Below are 16,062 nucleotides of genomic sequence, written 5' to 3'. Positions count from 1 at the left end.
CTACAGTGAAATGAGAAACACAGTGGAAAAAGCCTTGCATTTACTCAATGCTAAAAACTTCTGTAGTACATTTAGAATGTAGGAACAAAAGATAAAGAGAAAGGTGCCAATCATGAAGACGACATTGAAAGTAGAGTAAATGAGCTGGGTGATGATGTCTTCGGAACAGGGCAGCATCATCAGAGGGACAGGATCACACACAAAATGGTTGATGATATTTGGGCCACTGTAGGGCAACTGTGAAATGAGAGCAACTGGAATTGGGAAGATGAGGAACCCACAAGACCACCCAAAGAAGGTGAGGCCAGTGCACACCTGTTTACTCATGATGCGTGGATAATGAAGAGGGTGGCAGATGGCGGGGTACCTGTCAAAGGCCATGGTGCAAAGGAAGAAGCCCTCATCACACCTAAAGGAGAAAAAGAAGTAGAACTGTGTGAAACAACTCACAAAGGAGATGGACTCGTTTGTGGAGAGAAAGTTGGGGACAACATGTTAGGGACAACATGTTAGGGATGGTCGTGGCAACATAACGTATTTCCAGCATAGAGAAATTCCCTAAGAGGATGAACATGGGAGTGTGAAGGCACCGGTGTTCCCCGTCAGGGTCAGAGTATAGGACACTGAGAAGAGCCCGAAGTAGAGGAGCTGCATTTTTGGGCTTGAGGGAAAGCCCATGAGGATAAGTGGCTAACAGAGTTGTGTTTTCTCTGCTGGACTCATTAATCCGTCTGAAGACATGGAGATGATATCAATTATTGCAATTTAATGAAGAATGCTTTTTTTGTAAAACCAAATTTCTTTACTTTTTTTTGGGATAAAGTAATAAACAATGAATTTTCTGTCAAAAACAATAAGACTGTGATCTTCACAACCTGTTGCCCAAAAGTATGATTTTATTTTAGTAAGATGCAAATAATAACACAAATAAAAAATGTGATTTTGGGGCAAATCACGATACTGGATTACATAATAAGAGTGCAAAATTTGTAATCTTGATGTCTCTTTGCCTCTATTTTAGTATTTCCTCATGTGTTTATCATATAGGGTACACTGCATACAAATCAGGGGGCTTTTGGTCAAAATGGCAGAATAGACAGTCCCCAGCATTACTCTCTCCCACCAATCAACCAATCTACTACTATATAAAAAAGCAAAAACAGCCAAGTTGGGGATGCTAGTGCTCAGGGTAAGAGGAGGAGAGACCAACAGAGTGCACGAAGGTGGGAGAAGCCACAATGAGAGAAAAAAAAGCTCTGATCATTTCATGCTGCAGCCACTTTAAGGCTGGAACTGCTGAGTGCACAGAGTGGGAGCCAGCAAAAGCTGCTGCTGTGTCCTCTGGATGAAGTTGCTTGGAGGCAGTAGGGGAGTAGAGGGCCTTGGTGGCCCCCAGGCCAGCAAGACCACTAATAGGGTTCCCGTGGACCCACATAGGAGCAAGGAGCCACAACGACTGAAAAAAAGGAGCCACTCAGAGGCCAGTGAATCATCACAAGGGACCAGTGCACGGCCTGTCCCATGAGACGTGTTTGCAGTAAGGGCGGTGGGGGAGACGCGCCCACCAGGGGAAGACTGGGACACAGCAAGGACAGCTGACATTCTATCACACTGTGCATTTCTTTAAAAAGTAAACCACTGCCTCAGGGCTTAGCAGTGTTTTCATTTCACAGACTTATACTGTGAAGGTATTGATGCAATGTGTTTTTGAATTCTGATCTGGTATCAAATACAAGGATAATTCAAAAAATTTAAGGAAAGATTTGTATTATCTTTAATTCTATTTTTCCATGAACTTTTTGTAGTACCCTCCTATAAAAGGTCATCTACTACTAACATGTTTGAAAAAGATATAGGAATCATTAGTGGACCACAAACTGAATATAAATCTATAATTTCGATCATTAAAAATTGTTAGTGACTGATCTGCCAAGGTGATTAGACACCTTTCCTAATCAGGCAAAGGGCACAGGCTTGACCCCATTTCAGCAGATGAGTTTTGCTTAATTCTGATTCCAATGTACATTTCTTTTTTTTTTTTTTTGACCAGTAAGGGGATTGCAACACTTGGCATGGTGTGGTCTGCACCAGGCTCAGCCAGTGAGTGCACCCGCCAACTCTATATAGGATCCAAACCTGCGGCCTTGGCACTACCAGTGCTGCACTCTCCCGAGTGAGCCACGGGGCCAGGCCAGCCCCCAATGTACATTTCTAACTCTAGTCATCCATCTTTCAAATGGCCATGAAGAAAACTTTAGAAAGTTCATTATTTTCTGAAAATCAACTCAAAGCACACTTTTGTTTATCTATAAAAAGCATCTCAAATATTTAGAAAACAAATATAATCTATTGCTCTTTTCTGAATTTTACAATAAGACATGTAAAATTGAAGATAGCCTGAAGATGAGAAACATTGAAAAATATATATACATGTATACAATGAGAAAAGTTTGAGTTACTAAATCTGAGACATGAGACAAACAGTTTTCATTAAAATATGAAACTCTGCAAATATTTTTTATTGGTTATAAATATTCATGGGAGACAACACTGATTGTCACCACTTGTGCCAAGATGTGATGGCCAGATCCATAGTGGCAGCATGCCCATTACCATAAATTGCGATTATACCCTGTGTACCCAATTATCTAGTAAAATAGCATTGAAAGAGCTAAAAAACTAAATGTAATGTTGAGGCAACCCAGAGATATGATACATCAGGAAACTGCTACCTCCTCTAGGGCTGGAGGGGCCATAGTTTCTTTTGACTGCTTTTCTCCCTGAGTACGGGCCACTCTTTTTCTTTGCATTACTGATACTGATTACATTTCTTTGCATTACAAACTGGGCAATTTGGATTGTACTGGATTTAAACTGTGGAATATGTCTCTCCAATGGGAGAGTGTGTTTGCTGGTGTGTCTGCTGTTTTCCACTCCTATTTTTATGTTTCAGTCTGGCTTCCTGGGGTGGATCCTGCATAGCTTAGTGGTCAGCAGACGCTGTGCTTGCTAAACGACTTGGCCCCTTGGGGCTTCCATCTATCGCCATCTGTGGGTAGGTTAAACAGCTCACTCAAAGGCCAGCCTCACGTTGGCCTAAGCTTCTTCTTCCCATCGAGCTCTCTCGGGTCTCCCCAAGGTCTCCCCAGAGAATGAGTGGTTTCCCATCAGCCAGGGCCCTTCCATGACACTCTAAGTTCCCAGGTGTGAGCATTAAATCTCTGCTGGTCCGCCAATTGCCCTGTCTGGAATTGCAACCTCAGAATAGCAAAGCTGAGTTTTTTCCATTTGTCTCCTTCATGAAATACTGCCATTTGCAACAACATGGATGGACCTTGAGAGAATTATATTAAGTGAAACAAGTCAGGCACAGAAAGAGAAATACCACATGTTCTCACTTATTGGTGGGAGCTAAAAATAAATAAATAAATTCACACACACACACACACACACACACACACACACACACACACACACAAAACCGGGGGGGGGGGGTAAGAAGACATAACAACTACAATTCCTTGAAGTTGATACGACAAGCAAACAGAAAGGACATTGTTGGGTGGGAGGGGGAAGAGGGGGGAGGGAGGGGGGTTTCAGTAAAGGGCCACAATAATCAACCACATTGTATATCGACAAAATAAAATAAAATAAAAAACAACCCCCCCCCCCAAAAAACAACAAAGTTCGCCACTTTTAATTGACAAAGTCATGGGTTTTGCACAGCCCTCATCCCCCACCCTTGAGTCCAACCCCTCAGGCAACAAAGCTGCAGGCTTTTGTAATCAGCTCAATGCTAGAAAAACCAGGGGGCCACGAGGGAAGCCCCAGGTTGGAAGGCCACAGACTCCAATGGTTCTTACTGAAGCAACAGGAGATTTACAAAAATAAAAAATTCTCTATTTTTTGTCTGCCTTTGGTCAATATCGAGAGCCCCCCAAATGGTTATTTTTGATCATTTTAATTTTATACTTGTTCTTTGCAAGGAGGATTGGCTGACCTCTTCACACCACCATAGTCAGATGTCCTTCCTAATATCCAATTGTCTCCTCCTTAATGTTTTAAATATTTGACACACACATGTATGCACACAAATTAAAGGATGATAGAAGGGGTAAAATTTCTTTTCAGCAAGTAAAATTGATGTCTGAAGGAAAAAAATAAAAATGACTTAGAAAAAGTGAAGTTTTAATTTTTCAAGTAGCAATTCTATGGGAAATTTATTTTTACTGTCATTGTATTTTTCAACACAGGAGCTACCAAGTTGCCAAGCACAACCTTAAAGAGAGCAATATAGGTGGAATGTTTGTATCTAAGACTATCCTAGTAGCAAGTTTGCATGTGGCATGGAAATGCTTTAGGGAGAAGACTTTAAAATGATTAAAAAATTTTTAAAAGACTAAACGTTTCATCTAAATTTTCAAAAATAAAAAAATTACCTCATTATTCTACAACTTGTAACTTTCTCACTACCACCCCCTTTTTATTCAGAGAGTTCCTGAATATACTTTTAGAAAAGGGATTTATGTGTTAATGCATAGATGACACCACTGTTCTTTATACATAAATAGAAGGAGCTACAGAGGAAACCTGAAGAAAATTTGTATTACTTTTTTTCTCTTTAAAAGAAATCATGTCTCCCTTCACTATGGGGGTGAGGGAGTGGGGGTGGACCTTGCCCTTTGGGAATGTATGCGTTTCAGAATATATACCCATTTACACAGCGGTCAAGAAGGGCTTGACCCACCGTGACAGGAAAACTCACAATATAATATCCTTCAACTTCTAAATGCCTTATATTTTGCAAAAAGGAATAATGTATGTTACATTTTTAAGAAAACCCAAGGATATTTAGGAAACAACTATACCAAACTCTTACATTAAGTACACAGTAAAATATTTTCAAATCATTGAAATTTAATTTCTGAGGATTAAAAATAGTTTGCTAGAGTCAGAGAATGTTAGAGCTGAAAAGATTACTCTTGCAAAACAGTAACAGCTGAAAATGATCACAGTTAAAATATCATTACAGTGCAAATTATTAATTTCTTAACCCCAGAAGGGCTAAAAGATCTATTAGCAAGATTCTATTTCTGGAGCTAAGGCAAAAAACTACAAGTTCAAATATTTGCCTTAAGTGATCCATTTACTAACATTTTTGAATGTTTCTTTGTCTCCAAGACAAATATTGTTGCAATGATAATGGATTATTAATTTACTGGACATACTAAATTATGACAATAACATGCTGTAAAACCCTCAGCTTTATCATTATTCACATAACCTAAGTGCCAAGGACAGAAAGACAAGGTTCAAGTTAATAACATTTTATATTCCACTTGAATTGGTTATGGCAAGAACTGTTTGTTACCTGACATTTAATTTCCTAGCTTGCTTCCTTCAGAAGTGCCCAAACATTACTTCCTTCAAGACAGGTTGAACAACCACTGCCCCTCCTCCCATCTGTCCATGAGGCCCAAGTCAGGGCCACCTAGCACTTGGCATGTGCCCCCATGAACACTTCTTACACTTCAGTAATCTGGACATGTGTCTGTCTCTCCCATTTGACTGTGAATTTCTCAAGCATCAGACCCTTTCCTACTCATATTTAGCATTTAAGTGCCTCTCCAACCTCAGGAAAATTCCAACTTCCCTCCACCCGAATCCACCTGCTATCTCCCCCTCTTCCATAGCTCCTGCCCCAACGAGAGTCCTTTCTATCTAAGGACAATCATTCCACCTGTGCTCTGATCCTATCTGTTCCTCCTCCTAGGTAACTCTTCTCTCTCGGCTCCCTTCAACCTCTCAACTATGTCCTTTGCATAAGCAAGTACACATGCTCAAGTCTCTCAGCTTAAAGAAACTCTCCCTCCACCTCCCTTTCCTCTCCTGTCATGCCCTACATCCCCTCTGCACTCTGGTTTCTCAGCAGCATTGCTATGTCCACTTGCCCTCAATAGTATGGCCTTTGCTCCTACCATGCCATCAACACTGCTGTAATCAAAGCCAAGAACCACCTTCTGGTCCCTCAATCCAAGTCTTCTTAAAACTTATCTCACCAGCCCTCTCAGCAGCAAGCACTCCATGCTTTTGACCTCTCCTTATCTTTTGGAAATAACACTTGGCTTCGGTAACATCCCCACCCCTGACAATCTTATCCACCCTTTTGCAGTAATAATCACAATTTCTAACATCCGTATAGAACTATGGACTTTAGAAAGCATTTCCACAAGTGGTACATTTATCCATTTAATATGTATTACGAATGAATGTATCATTTGTTCCTTATAACCCTATGAGGTTTACTAGGTGGGTGTTACCTCATTTCAGACATGAGAAAAATGAGCCCATAGTCAAAGTAAATTTGTGAAAGGTCACACAGAAAGGGTCAACATCAGTTCTCCAATCCAGTTGTCAACTTTAAAACTCATGTTCCTTACAATACTGCCATCATATGAATGGTTAAAAATATTCAAGTTCCACATCTAAGAAAAAACATACATACTGATTATCCTGCAGAAAGACCAAGAAGCCAGTGATGCATAATACCACCTCTAATGAAAAAGAAAAAAGGGCCAGCTAAAACCTCTTAGATCCTCTTTCCATACATAACCTTGAGCATCTTTTAAATTGTACATACTTAAAATTTTCAAGGTTCAAATAGTACTCTAACAGCACATGTCCAGTGAACACTTAAATACATTAGCTTCAGTACTTCATCTACTGCTACTATAAACAACATATGTAAGTCATTTCTCTCCCTTCTAAAGAAAAAGTCAGCAGCTGTTTGCTAAAAAAAAAAATTTATTGTGGATAAAGACATTGCCAACTTACATATATCATTTTTATTTGGAGTTTTTTTTTTCTTTTTGTTTTTGCCTTGCAGTGCTCCTGAGAAATTAAAAAATGCATTGACTTTAGCACTATAAAATGCAACCTAATATTAAGGTTGGGTTGGACATTTCTAACATGTAGATATTTCCCTAAAAATCAAAAGACAATTTATCAGTTTTAAATAGAGAAACCTTAATAAGTTAAAAAGTAAAGACAGGCAAATAATCACAAATGTCAGAGCATTAAATGAATCATTTTTCCCCCTACACTTGATATTTACAAAATTAAAGACATATTTTTGTTGATGGAGGACATTTTAAATACTTTGATACATTAAAAACTTCATTAGCTTTAAGAATCAAATTCGAATGCTTTAAAGTTTGATGCATAATAGCACTAAGTCTTATTGCTCCCCTGTCCCTGAAGACATAGATTATTTTTTCCCCACCTATCAATTAGATAAGTATTTTTATAAGTCTTTTGTCCCTTTCAATTAAAAAGGTAAAAGAAACTGAAGGCTTTATTTGGAGGGATATTTAATGTTTTGATTGGCGAGTTGCAAGAAAGCCAATCCTTCTTTTCTATGGTTTTGTTATCTAGTTTTGTTTTTTTTTTCCTTTCCTTTTTTTCTAAATCAAGAATGGCAGGAACTAAAACTCAAACAACCATATGATACAGTATTATACTAAAATCAAATTCAATAGCTGAGTGAATTTTTTCCTATAGTACAGAAGTTGAAAACCATTAGGAATGTTGTGAAAAACTGTGGCAGCTAAGGCGGAATTCAACCACAAGTTCTACTAAATTTACAGAGAAATAAACAGTAAAATTACTACAGTTAAAATATTACGGTAAACATACTGTTAGCAATGTCTTATTGCTAACATTAGAATTATATGCTTCATCATTGGTTACTAAGACGATTCCTTGAGCAGACGGTTCATCTCTGACACAACTTAGTTTCAGAAAAGTTGATGAGTTATGTCTGGTTTAGATCAATGAACACTTAGTACACATACCAGTCAGCTACAGTTTCAATGGTACAATGAAAACATTAGGTACTACAGCTTTAGGACAAGGTCACGTACTCATTTAAACAGCAGCCATGCAATATCACACTCTGTGATGCTTAGATATGCAATCCACCCACAACGGCCTTCAAACTTACATTAAACTACAGGTGAGGGAGGACAGGCTGTTCTGGTAGGGAAGAAAATCATCAAAATGCACAAAAGGGATTTCAAATATGATGATGTACTACTTAAATATCTACCATGCATCTTTTCAAAGTAAAAAAGAAAACTTTTTGCATGTTTTATTTCTTCAAAATGAAAAACCACGTCTTTTTGTTTTTTGTTTTTTAACTTAAAAACTAGTATCTCGGTTGCTCCACACTAAAATGAAACTTCAGTGGCAAGTAGCAAACAATTTAGGATAGACAGTGAAAGTATCTTTGTAAGGAGCTTATAAAAACCTAATAGTAATATCATAGAGAAATAATTACGGCTAAAATCGACAGGAGGCAGTTTGACAGTTCTAATATAGAACTCCTATGACAACTTCCTTTAAAGTGTACTAAATAATGGCAATAGAAATAAATTAGCTAAGGAGACAGGTGACATTCTGAAGCAGGATTATCTCACTTAATTTTTCAGAAAAACAAGTTTTATCCATCAGTACATAAATAAGACTTCCAGTCTTCCAAGTACATTAGAAAGTATAGTTAATCACAGCAAAATTTACAAACAACCAAATTTAGCTCTGGCCAGAGCCAGGCCTATTTACATATTTGGATTGGTCTCATTTTCACCTTTCCTTGCTATACAAATGTTTATATTTTAAAGGCATATCAAAATTTTCAAAATTTGCAAGAAATGTCTTTGTAATTGTACAGCTTCAACAACTAATACAAATATGAACATCCTGACACAAGTAAGTTTCAAGTCAGGATTTTTTATGATGGGTTTATAAAAATTAAAGAAATACTCTCTGATTCTTAAGTTCCAAACACTGGGTGCTGGTGCTGTTGAAGTGATTTCAATGCCCTCAGTGACCACCGGGATGGGAACAGAAGACTCCTGGCCTACTGTACCAACACCCCAGACAGAGGCAGGAGGTGGCATGTTTAGTGATATTGCTAATTAAAGTTATGTAGATGCAACTGTCCAATTTAACACTTATATGAAAGTTGTACTTGTGTGAGGAAACATTTAGTGTTAAGATACTTTTAAACAGATTACTTAGCTCTTAAAATGAAATGACATATCCACATATTATGTACTCAGCACTAAAAAGGAACAAAGTACTGATACATGCAACAACTCAAGGGATCCGGGATGGATCTTAAGGGAATTATGCTGAGTGAAAAAAGGCTGATCTCAAGAGGTTACATACTGTATGATTCCATTTATACAACATTCTTGAAATACAAAATTATAGAGATGGAGAACAGTTAGTGGTTGTCAGGGATTAAGGTGGGCGGTAGGGAGAAAGGTGATTATGATTATAAAATGGCAGCACTAGGGGTCCTTATGCTGGAAGTCTTCTGTATCCTGACTGTGGTGGTGGTAAATGAATCTACATACGTGATAAAATTGCACAGAACAAAATACACATTCCATCTCAGGGCACCTATGACCTCCCAGGGACAACCTTGTCCTTGGCCTGTCTGCACAAAGTCCTCTAAAAATGATTAATATATACTTCAGATCAATTTTCTGCACTATGCAGAGAAGCCACTATTAGTATATTTTTCTCCTTTTTGGGGGTAAATTTCTTGATTATCTTTATAAGATAAACCACGTGTCTCTAGCTTAAATGAACTTGAAAATCAAAAGAGGAAATTGAAAGCTGATATATAGCTTCTAATATTTTTGTCTTTTTTTATTTTTGTAAATTAAGATAAAAGATAAATCAAATGTTTACAGTTTAAATTAGGTCAAATCAGAGAAAGGAAAAAGCAAATTATATAGCAAACACTTGCTCCTCTGACACCTGTAATTTCTAAAAGCATTGAGAATATTTTTATTAAATTTAGAGAAAATACAACTCTAAACAAATACATGGCTTTTTCCAAAAGGCCACTTTGTGATAAAGTATATACACATAGTGTTCATGGTTTTTTTAAAAGTGCTATATCATCTCTGGTTTGAGAACCATCTATTGCTTTAAATGCTTTTCAATGCAACTCCAGTGCTGTTGTCAGGTGACACTGGCAAAAGTGTAAATGTGGGAAAAACATCTGAGATGGGTTTCAAAAGAAGATGCCCGGGCCCACCAGGTCCAAGTCCAGCTGGGTTAATAAGCGGCACAGCTGCAGAGCGGGAAGCCAAGAATGGATTCATGTCTGTTCTTCTACCAGACCTGGATTCTGTTGTATAAAAATGATAAAATATGGATTATTTAGTCTCCACCCTTCACAAATAAGTCAAATTGAAAAAACCCTCTGAATATAAGTAATAGCATAAAGAAAGTTATTCTTATATTGTTAAACTGACTAATACAGACATAGATGAATAACCAATTTACCACTACTATCAAATTTAAAATTCTACCTGGCTAGTAATAACGCTGGTATTTAGCACATTTTTTGGACTACTCTTTAACTATTCAAAAGGAAAGTACAAATAGGCCTCAATTCCTAAACACAAATAGTAATTTATATTACTAAAATCTGATTAAAGTTCAGCATTGAGAATTCAAAACATTTTCTGATAAAAACAATGTTAGACATGTGTTTTAGGTTCCCAGATTGCCCCCAAATAATTTTAACTCATATACTGCTGGTTTCTGGATCCTACATGCAGTGTCTATGAAATATAGAAGGGTAAAAGAGGACAAAAAACAAGAGAAAGAAATGGGAGAAAGAAAAGGGGAGAGAAGAGTATTTCCATGCATATTTAATATTGTATTGAACACATTAATACTGTTTTATATTTAAATACCAGTTATATAACTGATAGACCTCATTTACTACAATAACAACTTTTAAAAGGCCTTATCTATGCTGCAAGGCAAGCTACTTACCCAGCAGAAAAATGAAGAACTTGAGAACTTAATATATGGATACCTTACCTGATCCTCTTTTAGGCATCCAAAGGTTTGAAAACAATTCTCAATTAGATTATTTCTCTAAAAAGTTGAGCTAATACAGTTCCTTTTTCTTGAAATAAGTACTTAGTTTATGACCTAAAGTCTTAGTGGATAGAATCCTGCTTTATTACCCAAGACCACTAACAAGTTCGTTGATAAGAGACAAGCAACCCTTTGAAGGTGCCCACTTCAGCAATGGGAAACTCAAATAAAAGAGGCCTCCCAGAACAAAGAAAGCATGGAAACAAATCCATCAGATCTCCTCATTACTGAGCACCCCTGAGTTCCCAAGCTGTATTTTCCTGTGAATGACAACTTTCCTAACTCTGGGAAAGCTTCTGGTGATACCTAGTAAAAGCTCTGGCACGCTTCCAAATGCAGGATGAAAGATTAGGCTTGCTTTTTTTCATGCAAACCCTTTATCAACTGAGATCATCACTGGCTTTTGTCTCTGATCAATACAAATCAAGCTGAGCACAGAACTTGATAAAAGAAAGGGGAGAGGGTGAGAAAGAGAAAGGAAAGGGAGAAGACAACTCTGCCATAATGAATTTGGGAGTCTGCTTCAAGATGCTACAGCCTAGTGGAATAAGAAAAAATGCTTTCAGTATAGTCCATACCTCTTAGATAAAGTTACAACTTTTCACTAAATTTAGTACATAAAACTTTTATCTAATCGACAGATAATTTTACCACTTTCTTTTTCTATAGGAGTTCAGAAAAATAGAAACATTTGTCTGAATAACTAAGGAAGTTTTTAAAATTTTAAGAGTATAAATTCTTTAATGTTTTATCCAAATTTAAGAATCTGGCATGTGATATAAACTCAAGAGTATATAATAACATATTCCTTTAAAGTCCAACCAGCAAACATGTTAGTCTATAATAAAATATGAAGATTTCAGAAAAAAAAAAGAGATTTCAATAAAGAATGTGTTTACAGTTTAATGGATTGTAATACAATTTCAACTCAAGACATTTTACTGCATGCCAATATAGGCAATGTGAATATAAATAAGACCCTCACAACCTAGTGGGATAGAAAAATATGTATACATGTCTACAACCACCAACCATTTGCCTCAGGAAGACCTTTCAACATACAGTATAAGGGCACTTCATAACATTCTTGGAAGTCTAAGTCAGTTTACCAAACTGGCATTATTAACATGTGAAGGTTTGGTTACTGAGTGTAAAACTTAGATTAGAGAAGGGGGAAAAACTCTTCTCAAACTATAAACTATACATCTAGCTCTGATTAGTAATAAGCACCATTAGTGAAAAAGGAAAACAGGACCAAGGAAAGGTTTAACCAGTTCACCATCACTTCCAGAAGAATAATTCAAAGTGGCTTATGCAGAGAGAAAAGAATTACTCCGATATACAAAGGGAAAGTATTTCACACTGTTTAATCTAAGCCAATTAAATATCAGATTGCCACAAGAATATATAAAGCCAAATATCTGATGGCTTATTGGAATTTTGAATAGTCATTACACATTTTCAAAAACAGTAAAACTTAGTTAATATCACTATAAAACATAATCATAAATTAAACTTTCAATTTTTATAATCATAGAAAAATAAATATTTGGATTTACCTATAAAACTTTCTGGTACATTCGTATCTAGTTTTCTCTTTCCTGGTGAATCTAGAGGTTTTATATCATGACCAGAAAGCTTTGGTGGTAGAACAGATGGATGAGACTCTGTTTCCAGAAATTTAACAAAAAGTTCTGAAAAAGACTAAGATAAAATATTTGGTTTTATTAGACCAGATAATAAAATTGTATTCATTACAATTAAGAAAGTATATTCAGCTATTGTAATTAAATATTAAAAACTAATCATGCCATTTGAAACTTTTTTCTTTTTTACAAATCAGCTTTATGAACAATTGAAAATGCCAGCACTTTAGTTACACAGTTATCATTACAAAAATTTAACAAATTAATCAATACTCTCTGATGACAACACTCATTTCAAACATCTTTTTTTCGCAGTTGGCCAGTTTCAAACATTTTATAGTCAGAATTAGCAAACTGATAATACATTTCTTGCCATCAATGGCACTGAAAACACTAAGTCTTATCATTTTAATAACTGTTAATATAGACGTGAAAACTTAGATTGAAGAAAAACAAGCATTAAACATGATTTTCTAAAGTAAGACCTAATTAATGAATATAGCAAAAATCACCAGTAACATTATCAGATTAAAATAATATAGTGTAGACCTTTCCTTTAAACTAAATTTTATGCTATCTAAGTAAGACAGTGTTTTATCTTTAACCAATTCTGGGTAAGTCGCCTATCCTTAATGTCCTCTTTATTAAAAAAATAAAAGAAACTCCACATTCTAACTCACAGGACAACTCAATTCAATTCATATTCATCTAAAGCCTACCACATACCACACACAGTGTTTTCATGTTTACTGATTGTTTCCTCCTACCAGAATGTAAGTTTGTTAAGGGCGGGCACGTTGTCTATCTGGTTTGCAGCTGCATCCACAATGCTTGGAATAGTCTGGTACATGGCAGGTGTTCACTGGCTCACTATGCAACATATATACATGAGCAAAATAAAGCCTCTATTTTCAAGAATCTTATGATTTAGTAGCAAGACTGTCAATGGCAGCATAATCAAGCATAAAGAAAAGAACAGTTAATACTTTGAAAAATAAAAGTACCATATAAAAAGTTAAAATAAAACCTATATGCAATAAAATTATTAAAACTGGCTTGTTATCCTTAAGCTAATCATCTCTCTGTTCTCAGTTTTCACAACTCCAAAATAAAAAGGTTGTATAAAATAACCTGAAAAAGAAATGTGATTATTTGCAAATGAGCGCAACATACAATCATTTCACCATTCATATTCAGCAAGAATAAAATCGGTTCTTACACTATTAAGCACAGATTGCTGATTTGGTCTCAAAGGTGTGTTGGGGACACTTTTTGATCCTCCTCCAAGCCACCCAGTCATCCACCTGGTCACACCATCCTGATCTTCATGAAACAACTACAAGATTATTTTAAAACAGAAAAATATTATCAATACAAGAAAAGAAAAAAACAAGAAGCACTTATACGTAATTTCATCTAGTATGCTTTTCAAGTCCAATTCCTAGAAAATGTTTCCTACTGATAGAGGCCACAAATACAATAAAATGGCATCCCTGGTATGATCTCAAATAAAAGTTTTGGGAATTGCTATATCTCAAAATTTTTGCATCCTGATATCCTGATATGAGAAGTGGTTTATAAGTTACAGAACATTTAAACTAATACATAAATTAAACAAATCCATTTGTTCAATGTACTGTGAAGTGATTCCATTTCCACATTATTGAGAAAATTATATTCAGTAAAAGTTATACATATTAAAAGGGAACAATTTGATACCACTATTTTAGTTATAAATGTCTTCTGAATGGCTTTCTCTGCCTAGTTACCTGCTCCATTTCCTCCCTTTCAATACCCAGGATGCTTCCCATCAATCTTAACACTTCATGACGCTGATTTTTTGGTGTGCGGAAATGTCCAACAAAGAGGTTTCTCATTAGGGCTCTATGAAAATGAAGGCAGAAACAGCTCAAGCAACTTAACATCGAGTGTACCCAAACACTAAACACTAAACATATAAATACTTAATTATTCTTAAACAATTAAATGTTTGATTATAAAAAGACTAAACAACAAAATATTTTAAAGTAACTTTTAAAAACATCTTGACAAGTCTAATGAAGAATAATTCAAACAAACCAAAATATAGACCTTTTAAAACATCATTTATTAGCCACCCACTTTCTTCACCCCAACACTGACTAAGGTGGTCCCTCATTAGTAATTGTCATTGCCTGATTGGGCTGATGTTCACCTGAAGCAGACACTTCAATGGTGACAACTGTTCTTGTGCTTAACCATCATGCTTACATTTTCCCATTCACATTTATTAGTAATTTGCTAATATCTAAATTTTAAAAACAGTAGATATTATTGCATATATACCTAGGTTTCAGAGCTAATACATTTTTTTTTAAGATGACTGATAAGGGGATCTTAACCCTTGACTTGGTGTTGTCAGCACCACGCTCTCCCAAGTGAGCTAACTGGCCATCCCTATATAGGGATCTGAACCCTTGGCCTTGGTGTTATCAGGACCACACTCTCCCAAGTGAGCCACAGGCCTGCCCAGAGCTAATACATTTAAACAACATACAGTTATTAACAACAGCGGGGAACAAAAAAGAACAGTAAAAATAAACTTTTTATTTTCTAAGTCTTCATATTGGGGTGATGTTTTTTTTGTTGTTGTTGTTTTTGTTTTTTTGTGACCGGTAAGGGGATTGTAACCCTTGGCTTGGTGTCATCCGTACCACGCTCAACCAGTGAGCGCAGCGGCTATCCATATAGAGGATCCGAACCGGCGGCCTCGGGGCTCCCAGTGGCGCTGCGCTCCCAACACCACACTCTCCTGAGTGAGCCACAGGGTCGGCCCTTGGGGTGATGTTTTAACTCTTCCATGTGGTTTTAAGAAAACCAGTTGAAAAAAATTGACTTTAAAAAACAAAAGAATATAACTTATTCTACTGACCTCTCTCCTCACAATATAAGAAAAATAAAAGGCTTTTAAAAAATTTAATTACATATAAACATCTACAAGTAGAAGTTGTTTTTTACCATAAAAGCAATCTCCATAAAATATACAAAAGTTAAAAGGCAAAAGCATACCTGTCCACTTTTCCTTCTGCACTATTTACTAAGTTCACCAATTTGTTATGTACATCATCCAGCATTGCTTGTTGGAATTCATCTGTTTTAAAATATGTGAGTAAAGATAGCCTTTAACTGATTAGAACAGTCTGAATGAACATATAATGAGATTTATGAGGTCTTTTCTATGAACTTTGAATGTATGCAATTCTAATTGGGAATATTCAATTATTTCCATCTCTTCTTTGGAACAGGGAACTAGGCTCTCTGATATAGAAATCATCTAGAAGCCAGAGTACACATTAATTCACATGATTTACCCCAATAAAGTAATCAATTCTTTAATAGAAAATTGAAAAACCAAAAAAGGCTTTCATCCTCTTTAGTAACTTAATAGCAAAGAAGAGATTTCACCACT

General features: G+C 36.1%; 1 pseudogene; it reads right to left on the bottom strand.

The window, feature by feature from the left end:
* On the bottom strand, positions 1-654 carry LOC134372649 (olfactory receptor 11H6-like; annotated as a pseudogene).
* Positions 655-16,062: the final 15,408 nt, after the last annotated feature.

This window comes from Cynocephalus volans, chromosome 3 (assembly GCF_027409185.1).
Source record: "Cynocephalus volans isolate mCynVol1 chromosome 3, mCynVol1.pri, whole genome shotgun sequence".
Classification (NCBI taxonomy): Eukaryota; Metazoa; Chordata; class Mammalia; order Dermoptera; family Cynocephalidae; genus Cynocephalus; species Cynocephalus volans.
The sequence above is the reverse complement of the archived record's forward strand: the minus strand, read 5'-3'. Positions and strand labels throughout refer to the sequence as shown.